This window comes from Conger conger, chromosome 18 (genome assembly GCF_963514075.1).
Source record: "Conger conger chromosome 18, fConCon1.1, whole genome shotgun sequence".
NCBI lineage: Eukaryota > Metazoa > Chordata > Actinopteri > Anguilliformes > Congridae > Conger > Conger conger.
This window is the reverse complement of record NC_083777.1, coordinates 15962904-15976243: the sequence shown is the minus strand read 5'-3', so window position 1 is coordinate 15976243 and position 13340 is coordinate 15962904. Positions and strand designations below refer to the sequence as shown.

The 13340-nt window shown below is 48.7% G+C and overlaps 1 protein-coding gene across 2 annotated transcripts in view; it reads left to right on the top strand.

Moving 5' to 3' along the window:
- Positions 1-13340, top strand: part of LOC133118239 (adhesion G protein-coupled receptor A3) — a 106059-nt gene that overhangs the window by 47879 nt on the left and 44840 nt on the right. The gene's annotated exons all lie outside the window — the stretch shown is intronic.

Genomic DNA, 13340 nt, shown 5'->3' with positions numbered 1-13340 from the left:
TTCAGACATTGATTAATGAAACTGAAACAAAATGGCGGCGCGGTCTTGATCGGCCTGCGCCGGCCGCTCCGGCTTCCCTTCGAGAGGTACGGGTTAAAATGGACACTGGACAATGGCTCTGGGCTCAATTAGCCGGGCTAACTGGAAGCGAACGGGGTCAGTCGATCGGCCGGGCCTGCAGCGGAGCGTCGGGACTAATGAGACGATATCGGACGTCTTCGGGAGGACGGAGGAGCCGCTGGGGAATCTCCTCGGAGGATGGGTGGGGACGGCAGCGGAGAGAGCCGTCGTTCCCATGCCTGCGCTTGCCAGCGCGCTAACTAGCCCCGTTTAAACCCTGCCACTGCTCTCGCAGGGGCCCGTCTCTGTGGCACTGTGTTATGAAAAGGCCCTGCAATTACTGTCGATCTGGCAGGGCTTCACAGGCCTGGTCCACCATCGCTGCAGCAGTCACACTGGCATCCCTTCACAGTGCCTTGTTTAGAATTTTTCCACTCCAGTAATCAAGCTAAATTGGCATTTCTCATGTACGCCTCTGTTTGTTTTGTATTTGTGAATAAATTGTAGTCCTGCTGATTTTTTTTTTGTTTTGGTTTAAGCTGAAAATGTTTTTCTTGGTTTACCAGCACATGACAGCAACGACAAGAAAAAGAGCAAAAATTATTACCTTAGCACATGCCCTCCAGATGTTGTTGGTAAGCCAGGTGAACTAACGCATCGTAATGTTACTCTGACATTTTAGCATTATAATTATGTTGCTGTCATGTAACAACAAAATTTGAAATGATAAAGGCCCCTGGAGCCTGATTCATACAGCGAGTGACTGATCTCCATCCAGTTCACTGCACCCACCCTTCCTAAAGCAGCCTGGCCTGTCTCAACTCTGCCCCTCAGTGGACAGAGCAGAAAGTGCAATTTTGTACCCCACACACACACTCATCCTGTCTCACCCACACAGACAGACTGACAGACACACAGACAGACACACAGACAGACACGTTTACTGCAATGAAAAGCAGTAGCTGGTGTCCATCCAGTCATTAAATTGAATGTGAAATGACTCAGTGTTGCATACTGAGTGAGTGATGTGATTGGAATGACCCCTGTAAACACTGGGTTGTTTCACAGCGCATGCAGGTCCTACTTTTAATACTGTCCCTCACCTTCTCCTCTACCTTTTTCATGTTCCCACCCTTTATCTGCATGTTAAATGGTACAGGCTGCCACAATCAAGGTTTAAAGTTCTACAATTATGGGCAAATAATTCACGAACGAATAGAAACCATCAGGGAAATGCGTCAAGCGCTGCTGGGATTGTTACAATTGCAATTTCAATTCATTCAGACCAAAACCTGAGTTTGGCAGCTTCCTGTTAAACCATTTTATTTGCTTTCATAACAAGTCTGAACAATGCCATCTTTTTAAACAGTAGTGACATTATTTAAGCTGTTCAATGACCAATACCGAATGTGAAATTGTCAGCATCTTTCCTTCATTATAAAATACAATCTCATCAGAATGGCAAGTGCTTCAAATTATATCTGTTTTATTTGGTTATTTATTCATAATATAACTGTTAATGGTGACAGTGATTGCACAGGGTCAGGGTCTTTAACACAGAGATTAGCTGAGAGTGGCAGATTTATCCCAGGCTAATTCTCATCTGCAGTCCCTGAATTCCTGGGTTCATACTGAGGGTGATTGGAACGTCCAGGTCTGGAGATAAAGAGCACCTCTTCCCTCTGTGAGGCGGGAATGGCTGGGAACGCTGAGGCATTCCCAGACTAATGTAAGAAGGCGGGTAAGGAGGATAGAGTACCCAGAATCCCGCACGGCTCTGGCGGCGGACCGTCCCGCGTGCCTGGATGTCCGCGTTCGGCCCGGCTGGAAGCGACAGCCCAACAAATCGCTTTAATTTCCACCTCCGCCGACGGCTAACCGCCTTGTCCCAGCCGTGCGTCTGCGAGGAACCGCTTCCTGTTCCAGCGCTGCCAGTAGGAGGGGCCTAAACTGCGAATAAAACCCGCCCCGTCGCTTTGGGTGTCCAGGGTGATTAGAACGACGGCGTGTCCGTTTCATCGCCGACTGCCGGGTGTGGATTCCCCCTCCCTCGTCTAATCAAGCTTGTGCAGACCCACGATTAAAATATTTAATGTCTCATCCTCCTGCCACGCTTTCTCCAAATGGCCTCCTATTGCATCACGGAGCTCAGAGTTTAATTATGATAATTATACGAAACTGAACATAACTATCGCCCTCAAGGCCGTGGCTGGGTCTGGAGCCTGTTATTTCTGCCCGGGAGGCGGCAGAGGGAGGACCGGCTCTGGCCGAAAGCGCCGGGTGCCAGAACCCTACCAGCCTGACCCATTTTACACCGCTGTCTCCCGGATACCCGCGGCGATGGGGCTGGCGTGTTGACGCTGCCGCGTATTCCCCTGCGAGAGAGAGAGAGAGCGCCTCTCTGGAACAGCTTCTTCAGGCCGTACAGCTGTTGCGTTCCATGTGGTGGAGGTCCTCGTGTTTGGAGAGCACTCTGTTCCCCTCATTATGGAGATTGGAGCTCTCCGCAGGACAGATGTGGGGGAAACGCGCTGGAATGGGCCCTGAATCCACATCCGCGAGTCGAGCATCGTTCAAACGGCTCCATTAACAGCGCTTTGTCAAAATGGCTGAACGGGAGAGCACGGTGAAGTTCACGGGGGAAAGTCGGGCGAAAGCAGCAGCAGAGCGATTCAAGTTTACATCCTTGTGTGAGCAAATATTAATGCTAAATATGAATAATTATACATTCTTATTTGACTGGTTGTGGATCCCTTTTGATTAAAAAAAAAGCATATAAAAAATAAAATAAATGGTCAGAAGTAGAAAGTGCAGCGTTATCTTCTCTAGCTCTGTGGAACAAGTGGACCTTCAAGGAGACAGCCCGCTCCCAAGTGCAGTGTGAGCTGAGGGATACCTCCTCTCTCCGGGGAGGGACAGGGTATCAGTGCAGGATGAGAGAGACTGGGGGAGATGGAGACTAGGAAAGATAGAGAGACTGGCAGTTAAGATAGCCCTCAGGGAGTTCTAACCATTTCTGTCAGAGTGAGAACCGAGGAGATTTGGGGGTGTTTGTTGAGTTGCCCGTTGGGCAGATGGGTCTCTGTATCTGAGTTTCCTTCGAGCATTCATTCATTCATTCATCCATTCATTCGTATTTCTTTAGACTCTCATTTATTACTTTTTGGTTTCAATCCCTCCTATAATGGCCGCCCGGTGGCAGGGAACTGCCACGGCAAGCTAAAATGCAGTGCCTGTTAGCACACTGCTGCATGGTCTAAAACAGGATGTAATTGTATTGCAAATCAATTTCAGATAAGTTATGCATATACAAGATACAATATAATATAAAAATGTAATACTGAAGATTACAGTTCTGCAATGAAAATGCAAACCAAAGTTACTTCATCTGAAAGTCTAAAATATGTTGTTTATGAAATGGAATTAAATGGAAATAAAACAGTCCAGAAGTGCTGTTTTTCATGATCTTTACGGCTTCGGGATATGGATGGAATAAATGCTTTCAAATATTATAAAAAAAAATTCTTCATGAATATTTAATTGTGGGTGAATTTCCGCTCGTGGTTATGATGTCAGATTCAGTATTTCTTTCCTTTATCTTTTCTGCGTTGTGGTTGACCTGGGGTCATCATCGCCTGGTCCTGCTTCAACCCGTGAAGTGCCCTGGGTCTCCTCTGCTCCCATTACCGCCAGTCCATCCCCCACTCTGGGGTCATGTGCAGATTGTCTCCCAATCGCAGAACGCCTCAATGGGCCTAGTTGTGAGCTGTCACTTTGAGCCGCAATGGCGGTTCTACGCGGCCCAGTTGCCATAAAAGAGGTGGGTTAGTGTGGAATGAAATGCCCATGGGCATGCCCTCCAGGCCTTTTACTCCTCTGCTGGCTGTCAGGGTTTCCCCGGACAAAAAAGTCTCCCGGAAAAATCTTCCCCAAAGCTTCCCCGCTGTCAACGCTTCATCTGAGTTCGCTGCACTCCCACCTCACCCCATCTCTCTCTGTCTCCTACACTCTCTCGCTCCATTTCCTGCTCTCTGACTCTCTCTCTCCTCCTCACCTCCATCATTCCTTGGCTTACTAGCATTTCATCACCATCTTTTTATTTAGCATTCAGTTTTTATTTCATTAAAAAGCCTTCCCAAGGACACACACACACACACACACTCACACACTGCACACACACGCACACGCACACTCACACACACACACACACGCACACGCACACTCACACACACTGCACACACACACACGCACACACACACACACACACACACTGCACACACACGCACACTCACACACACTGCACACACACACACACATGCACACACACACACACACACACATCATACCCTAATTCAAGCACATTAAGCCTGAGGGTCTGAGATGGTAGGCTCTGAGCCACATTCTCTGGCAGAAATAAGTACAGATTTCTCACAGCTCAGTACTCCTGCTACGCTCCGGAGCCATCCCAGCCATCCGCTCAGACATGGCGAGCTCATTAATACTCCCGAACGCGCAGAGGAAATGTCTTAATTGCTCTGCAGCATGTGTGTTTCTCACCATCTGTGAGTTTTGTAGCTCCTTTTAATTAAACTCCCTAAATGCAGGAGATGGGAAAGGGAGCAGCCCATGGAGGACTGGGCCTGTGTGCTGGAGCTGCTGCTTCAGGTGGGGCCGACACACACACCACGCGCGCCTCTCCTGTGGGGGAGGTGATCGCAGTACGCCTCTGTGTCTGACACAATTTGGGCTTTTATTGGTCTCTGCATGCTTTTTGTGTGCTGTTGTAGGGGCAGCCTGTAGCCTGGTGGCTAAGGTTCATGCCTGGGACCTGGAAAGTTGGTGGTCCAAGCCCAGGTGTACTCATAGTAAGATCCGCACAGCCTTGGGCCCTTGAGCAAGGTCTTTAACCTCACATTGCTCCAGGGGAGATTGTCCCCTGCTTAGTCTAGTGAACTGTTGCTTTGGATAAAAGCCAGCTCAATAACAAATTATTATTATTATTATTATTATTATTATTATTATTGCTACTACTATTGTGTTCCACCATGCCTTTAAAGTCCACAGCCAGTGTGCTTCTCCTTTAAGGTGAGTGTGTTCGTGCCCTCAGTGCCACTGCTTGAAATGTGCAGCTGTACTCACTGGATAAGCGTGTGTCTTCAGTGAGGTTTGTGAGGGCTGGTGGAGGTCCTCGGGTTGGAATCCTGAGCCCTCCGGCTCTCCAGCGTGTTTGAAATCAGATTCCCTCGCAGATTTTATTATTTTTTCTGGTCTGAAGAAATTGTTTCTGTGATGGGGTTGTACCTACTCAAACAGATATGCTCTCTGCCCGTGGCCATGTCAGGTAGTGGCCAGGCTTTGTGTGTGTGTGTGTGTCTGTGTGTGTGTGTTTGGGGGGGGTGTCTGTATGTGTCGGTGTGGGTGTGTGTGTGTCTATGTGTCATACACACATATTCATGACATATTCTTGTTGCGGTTCACTGCATTGTGTACTGGCTTTGACTTCTTAAAAGTTTTTTTTTTTTTTACTCATTAAATGAACAAATACCCTTTTATCCTCATGCTATAAAGCTCTCTGTAATGAGGCCATAAACCAAAAAAGAAAACCCATCCTAATTAGTCTGTAATATATCGTATGGTTCACCAAGGAGACATAAATGATGAAGATAAATAATTGCTCGTAATTTAATTTTGGGAAAGACAGCTCGCGCACACACACACACACACACACACACACACACACACACAGTTTTCGGTACGTTTCTTAGTCATGTACTCTCTTGCATTCATTGAGAGTGGCTGAGAGATATCCCAATCTCTTATCCTCATAAAAACATTTTAAAATGACTCAAGTGTGAGGGCAAAGCCATGTCAGCATTAATAGTTTACCCCCTTTATTTCTTTATTTATTTATGTATCTGTGTGTCGCCTGTGTTGAGTACAGAGGCAGCTCACTGCTGGAACTACAGGGTCTGGGCTGCTCCAGAACTGGGCTCCAGTGTGACCACGCTGCCTGCTCCCTGCCCCCACGCTCACGCCTCCTCCTCCCGGACCCTGGGTAGAGCTGCGGTCCTCAGTGGAGGGTTATGGGAGTTTAATACGCTCCCCCGTGGCCTTGATCTCAGCGCACGGAGTGATGGTGCCCGCGCCCGGACCGCAGATGTTTCTGCGTGTTTTCCGAGTGGACGGGGCTGTAATTGAATTACTGCCGGGCTGTGCAGTAGCAGGCTGTGCCGTGCAGCGCGTGTCTCTGTGTGGGGGGTGAGGGGGGGGTGAGGGGGGACTCACACCTACAGGTCTGAGCAGGTTTAGAGCAATATCCATGGATTATGCCTTTCTTCTCCAGATGCTGTTTGAATGGGTGCAAACCGTGTATGTTCGCTGTGGGTGTGTGCGTGTGCTCTGGTGTATGTTTGTGTGTGTGTGAGTCTGTATGTGTGTGTGTGTGAGTCTGTATGTATGTGTGTGAGTCTGTATGTATGTGTGTGTGTGAGTCTGTATGTGTGTGTGTGTGTGTGTGTGTGCGTTTGCGTGCCTGCCTTTGTGGCTGAGTGCTTATGTCAGCAGCCCGAGGCCGGTTTTCCATTAATTTGCTAGGCGGGATCTGAAAATTCCCACAATCCCAAGGAGAGGGAAAGGGCTTTCTCCAAAGTAACACTGCGGTCGCCGTGTGCATCTCCCTGCCCGGGCTGCTTATGGAGAGGATCGATTATTCCTGAGACGAGCGGCCTTAAAAGCCGAGTGGGGATGCGGTGGAGTTGAGATGCAGCAGAGGTGGCGTGCGTTGGGAGCGGACAGGAGACTCGTCCTGCTCCTCGTCCTCAGCACTTTGCACTCCTCCTGAATGCTGAGCGGCTGAGATCATACATTTTTCAGCCTCTGAAAGGCAGGACAGGAGCATTACAGGTGTTTTTAAAGGCGTGATGATCAGTGCACGGGCAGAAAATAGAGGACAGGAACCCTGTTCTGAGTCCTCTGCAGAGGCCATTTTCTTTCGGATTCCACTTTCCAATCTCGTGTTCAGCGTTCGCCGTGGTCTTGAAAGCCTCTGGGCTGTGCTGAAGTGATTTGAATTTTAGAGAGAAGGGTTGTGCTTGTGTGTGTGTGTGTGTGTGTGTGTGTGTGTGTGTGCTCCTGTGTGTGCTTGTGTGTGTGCGCGGTTCTGCTTTATCTAACCAAGCTGTTTTAAAATGACTTTCAGCCGGTACTAGTGCTCATTTATTTTATTTTTTTTCTTTCCCTTTATATCAGCAATGCAACTGGATGTCACTTCAGATACAGACATAATTCTGATGCATCGGGATAACAGGGAATTGTGTGGTGAGTCAAAGTGTCAGCAGCAGATTCATTTCACTTATCCTGTTTGTGGTGTTAACACTCTCCTCTCTCTAAAACTGTGCCCTGTCAGCGCACATTACAGCCTCCTAAGATCAGACCCGGGATTGGGAGTGACACTTTAAGCGAAATTCAGATGTAGGAGCCTGCTGGCGATGCCCTGTAGAAAGATTACATTACCTTCTGGAGCCCGGCGAAGATGTTCATCTCAGTCCATCCAGCCCCTTTCTCCATCTCTATCTCTCTTTCTCCATCGCTTCTATCTCTCTTTCTCTCCATCTCATCCCTCCGCTTTCACCTCCTCCCTCTCCCCCCTCCTCATTTCCCGTGACCTCTAATGACTTTGACACTTAAAGGCAGATCCTGATTAATTCTTCCTGTTGCTCTTCGCTCGTTGCCTTGAAGCGGGCTGAGGAGCCCATTACTGGAAAAATGAGGATGCAATTATGAGCCGCTCTGTTTGCGGGGTGCATTTAATATGACTATTCATTACACCGCGGGGCGTGCTGGGCCCGCGCAGCTAACAGCTGATTAAGGAACCGGGTTTGACTGAAGGAAATTGGATTTGACGTGCTGTCTAACTGGTCAATATAAAATCTATTTAACCAGCAGCCCTGTCCAAGCCACCCACCTCCAAGAGTCTGGCCGAAATTATTTTCCCCTCATTTTTGTGGTGAACCTCCCCCCCTGACCTGTCTGTTTACAGCCTGAGGCGGCCTGGTCACAGAACACGGGCCCTGCGTGGAGGTCCTGCGTCTTCCTGCATTGGCTGGTGTCGAGTCCAGACTTTCTGTTCACAGAAGGGTCAGCGTGACCTAGCAGGGAAGGGAAGTTGTGAGTTTATTTATACGCACGTTAGTGATGCATGACTTTAAAAGAATGTTATAATATTTATGTGGATTCTGCCAGTAGTTAATGGCCAAAATACAGTCTGTGTTTGGAAATGTTTTCTGGAAACGCAAACCTTTGAGCCGTGCCAAAATCAAACCATCACATCTCATGAACAATGCTGTACATGTTCAGAGAATACATGTCAGGAGATGAGTGGTTTGGGGGTAAAGTCAGGAGTTTTCGGATGGCCCTGTCTGCATTACTAAAGCATGAGATGCCCTTACTGAAAGAACCGCAGTGCAATATTACTAGTACCCCATATCGCGGCTCACCTTGGAGTTGAGCCAGTGACCCCAATATGTATGGAAAGCAACTGCCGCAAAGTGTGTCTTTTGGTCCTTTAAATCCAAGCAGCGGGTCTGCTTGTAAATTGAAATTGGCATGTACGGATTTACATAACACAGTGTATGACAGAGATAAAGTGTGCTTCAGTAACAGTTGTTTTGAGACCATGGCACCCCAGGGTTGCAGCGAGAGGATGTGTTCATTAAAATACATGATCTGATTATCTTAATTGATCAGAGGTAGCTGCTTTGGTAAATAGCATCTGAATGACAATGAAGCACAAACTTAAATGTGTTTTGCTCCAGCGTGCAGCAGAAGACAAGGTTTTTGATAATGAACAAAAGAGTTTGATTAAGATTAAGTGGAGGTGGGAGACCGAGAGAGTGAGAGGGAGACTGAGTAAGAGAGAGAAAGAGAAAGCGAGAGAGAGGGCGAGAGAATACCAGCCGACACTGGGCTCACCTAGGGCCTTTCCAGCTGGTGAATTATTTAAGGAAAGAGAGAACTACTTTGTGTGAGCGCAGCAGAACAGTAAAAATGAAAAAGTCCATTAAGGGGCTGGGGGGTGTTGTGAGGTGCCTCTCTGTTAGCAGCGGCAGAAAGCAGGGAAGCTGATGTCTGGCATGTTCTAGCGTGAACGCGCCCGGCTGGGCCAGGGCACCATGGCTGTGCAGCGTGCCCCAATCGTTCTTTCTCTGAAGATCAGATCTGCACGGTTTAAGGAGCCAGTTCCAGGAGAATTGCATAAATATTGGAAGCGGTGATGGGGGTCTGAGTTTCATGATCCCTGTAATAGGCAGAAAGACTGGTTTGAACCAATCAAAAGACGTTTCCTCTCCACAGCGAACCAAAATGATTGGTTTAAATTGCCAAACGGATGATGGCACATGATAACACCCTCCATTTTGGCTCCACAGAGCCGTATTCTCTTTATAAGATTTAATATGCTCCTCCACAGTCATTCCCTGGCTTAGTTATGCTCACAGCTATCCACCTGCCCCCCCCTTAAAGGTGTGGAAATGTGATATGCCATGCTAATGTATTCTTGTGAGCTAGCCACTCAAAATGTCATGATAGCGAGTGTTGTGATAGCCTCTTTAAGCAGCTAATGCTGAAATGAGTATGTCCGGTGGCTACGGCGAATGATTTGTTTTAATACGGCGTTGGACTGTTTCTGCTGTGCCCGCGAATAATTCTCACATAAAAATTAAATATGGTCCTCTCCTCTGCCAGGTCCTCTCTGCATTCAGCGTATCAGCCCCCTCTCTGTTCCTCTCCCCTGGGTTGTCATTTATCTTTTGCCCTCCCGTCTTTCTCTCCCTCCCGGTGGAAGAGTGATCTGCTCCCGACTTGACCGTGTCGCGTGGACATTTATACACACGGAGTGCGTTTCCCTGGCTTTCACCCACATAGCGTATGTAGACATAATATGTGAAATAACATGGATACATGCGTGCAGAAAGCCACAAATACTGGTCAACGCGCGTGTGGACGCGCAGTAAGAAACACACTTGCGCACAGAGACTCATGGCGCGTTTCTTTGCGCTTCCCCGAACAGACAACAGCTTGAGTGTGTCTGGAGAGAAAAATTGTGGGTAAAAAAAAAAAACACATTTCAAAATTACATAAACATCTCTCCTCCTGTTATGTCCTGTTATGACAACTGTGAGAAAAAAGAAAAGCAATTGCCTTCACTGCGTCCACCCACCCCCCCCTCCCAAAAAAAATCCAGCAATTCCTGCACCTCTCATCTTCCTCCACCCCCACAACCCCCTACCCCTCCTCTTCCTCACATCCCAGTCTTCCGCCCCCCGTGTGACCCCGCCCAGCTCAGCTGTGTACCATTCAGCAGCCTCTGGCTTTTACTTGAAATACGATTATGAAACCCCCCCCCCCACCCCATCCTCAGAGCGGCTGACTCACTGTCCTCTCGCCTTAGACAGTTAGACAGGACCCAGACACAGACAGGGACACCGTCCTTGACAGACCCTCACACCCCCACCACATCCCTCTCTAATCCCCCCCCCCCTCAGAGCTGCTCTGTCACCACAATACCCTCATGGATTTAGCCTTCACGGCGGGAAATAATGATAAAACGAGTGTCCTAGCGAAGTCCCCGGAGGTTCAACCCCCACCAAACCTTTCCTCAAGTTTCCCCCCCTGCCCCACACACACACACACACACACACACACTCTCTCTCTCTCTCTCTCTCGCGGTCTCAAGGACAGGAGCGGGTTAGCGCTTGCGGATAGCGTATCGAGGCTCGCTTGGGGTTCTGGCGGAAAGCCGGGAGCGGTTGGGCGCGGCGCGGGGGTGGCGGGAACAGCGGCCGGTAGCGAGGAGTCGCCGCGGCGCTGATGAATTCATCAATCGGCCGATGGAGATGTGTGCGCGTCCGGAGCCTTTGTGCCGGCCGCCGGGAAGCTCCCGGGGGAAATTGATCGGCGGAGCCTGTTTGCACTTCTCGCCCGGGTTCGGCGGCGGTTATCTACGACTCCGCGGGGGATTACCGGGAGGAAGACTGCAGATGGGACGGGGGGCTGGGTGGGGGTGGGACAAGGGGAAGGTTAATGGACTACAAGCGAGGTGGGCCGTATGTGTTGACCTTGAGAAAGGAAGGGGGGTGAGATTTACACACTTTGAAGGAAGGAGTCGGGTTTGGAAGCTTTTAAGGAGGAAGGGGGTGTGAATTGTAGACTTTGAGGAAGGAACAGGTGGCATTTGTAGACTTAGGAGCAAAGGGGCGATTTGTAGACTTTGAGGAAGGAAAGGGGCAAGCTTTGGAGACTTTTAGCAGCAAAGGGGTGAGCTTTGGAGACTTTTAGCAGCAAAGGGGTGTGATTTGGAGGAGAGGGCCCTCCACAAGCACATCACCTCTTTACAGTGACCTCCCTGCTGTGTGTGCTGGAGTGACTACACAGGCATAGCACCTCCTTACAGTGACCTCCCTGCTGTATGTGCTGGAGTGACTACACAGGCATAGCACCTCCTTACAGTGACCTCCCTGCTGTGTGTGCTGGAGTGACCACACCGGCATAGCACCTCCTTACAGTGACCTCCCTGCTGTGTGTGCTGGAGTGACCACACCGGCATAGCACCTCCTTACAGTGACCTCCCTGCTGTGTGTGCTGGAGTGACCACACCGGCATAGCACCTCCTCACAGTGACCTCCCTGCTGTGTGTTCTGGAGTGACTACACAGGCATAGCACCTCCTTACAGTGACCTCCCCTGCTGTGTCTCCTGAAAGGTCGTTCAGATAAGGAAAAGGATTTGCTCCAGCAGATAGCCGGGGGGGGGGGCGGGGGGCGCCTCAATTATGGATTTCCAGATGAAAAGTTCTTTAAATAACAGCCGTTTCCAGGAGTCCCCACCCCCTCTCCGGGGCCAGTGCGTCGCATCCCCACTTGCAGAGCGGTACTGCTCTCAAAGACGTGGATGTGTCTCTTTGTCTCTGTCTTTGTTTTTCTTTCTCTATCTTCCTTTCTCCCCCCCCTCGCTCTCTCTTTCTCTAAATAGACAAGTGACTTGTTGTCGAAATGCAGCATGCGCTCTCTTGTTCCTGTTGTGTGTTGCGCTTTGATTTGTGTGGGAAGAAAGAACCTCCCCGCTTGGCACAGTCAGAGCCTACAGTTGCAGTAGAACCTCTGTCTTTGCTGCCTTACCGAGTCGATAGAGGCTGCGGCAAAGTCAATATACACAGACTTCAACAGACACTGCTCAGCGCCCCAAAAACGAAAGCAGTTTTAAAAAGATCCATAACTACATCCGACGTACTTTTCTCAAATGGCTATATAAGCTTTTTTTTTTTTTAGCTTATAAATGCAGCATTGTAATGCAAATCAATATAAACAAGAAATATGCTCACTGGAGCATATATAAAGTATTCCTATTAACGATTAACACATTCCTGAAGCAGCTCATTTGTTTTGCCAGTGCTGGCGTGCCCAGTGCATATAGAATGAACTCATTTCTCATAATTCACTTATCTGCTAAAATACTCTCCGGGGAAATGTTTCGCCTGAGTGGTCCAGGACGATGCCCACCCTCAGCTCAGCGTATTATGCTGATCAGCTCCTTAGTGATGCGCCAACAGTAATAATTAATTAAGCTTTTCCCAAACACAATATCAGCATTTTCCTGTTTTTAAAAACTGTCGCAGGCCCTGTGAGAAGGAACTGAGTTTTATTGCGTAATGTGTTGAGGAGACGTTTTACTGTTGCTCTGTTGTTCTGAGGGACATGCCACTAGCTCACGTTGGCACTCTGCTCTGTGGCTGGGTACGGCGTTTGAAAGAATTCAATAATATTGGAGAAATAAATCGAAATCCATCTGAAGTTAATCGCAGGGCTCTGAAAATGGATTTAGATAAGGGAAATGAGGTACGCATCGCACACATGCATGCGTACTCACACACACTCTCTCTCACACGCACACACACACACTCACATACACACATGCACACGCAGTGCATGCAGAAATCGATAATGTATGTGATGTGTGACCCATAATGCTCAGTCAAACTGTGTACTGTGGGCACACACATACGTACACACTAAGAGAATTAAACGGACAACAAATGTCTCTCATATGACATATGAAATAACCTCGCTGTTCAGTCTCCTAAATGGTTAACTTACGGCAGAATGTGTTCTGTGGACTTGGTCAAGTCTTGAGCTTGCCTGTGGCAACTGTCGGTTCATTAATAGCCAGAGGGTCCTGAACTCATTGCTGAACAGTGACTCCTCTGGTGGATTTTGTCTCTGCAGTGAA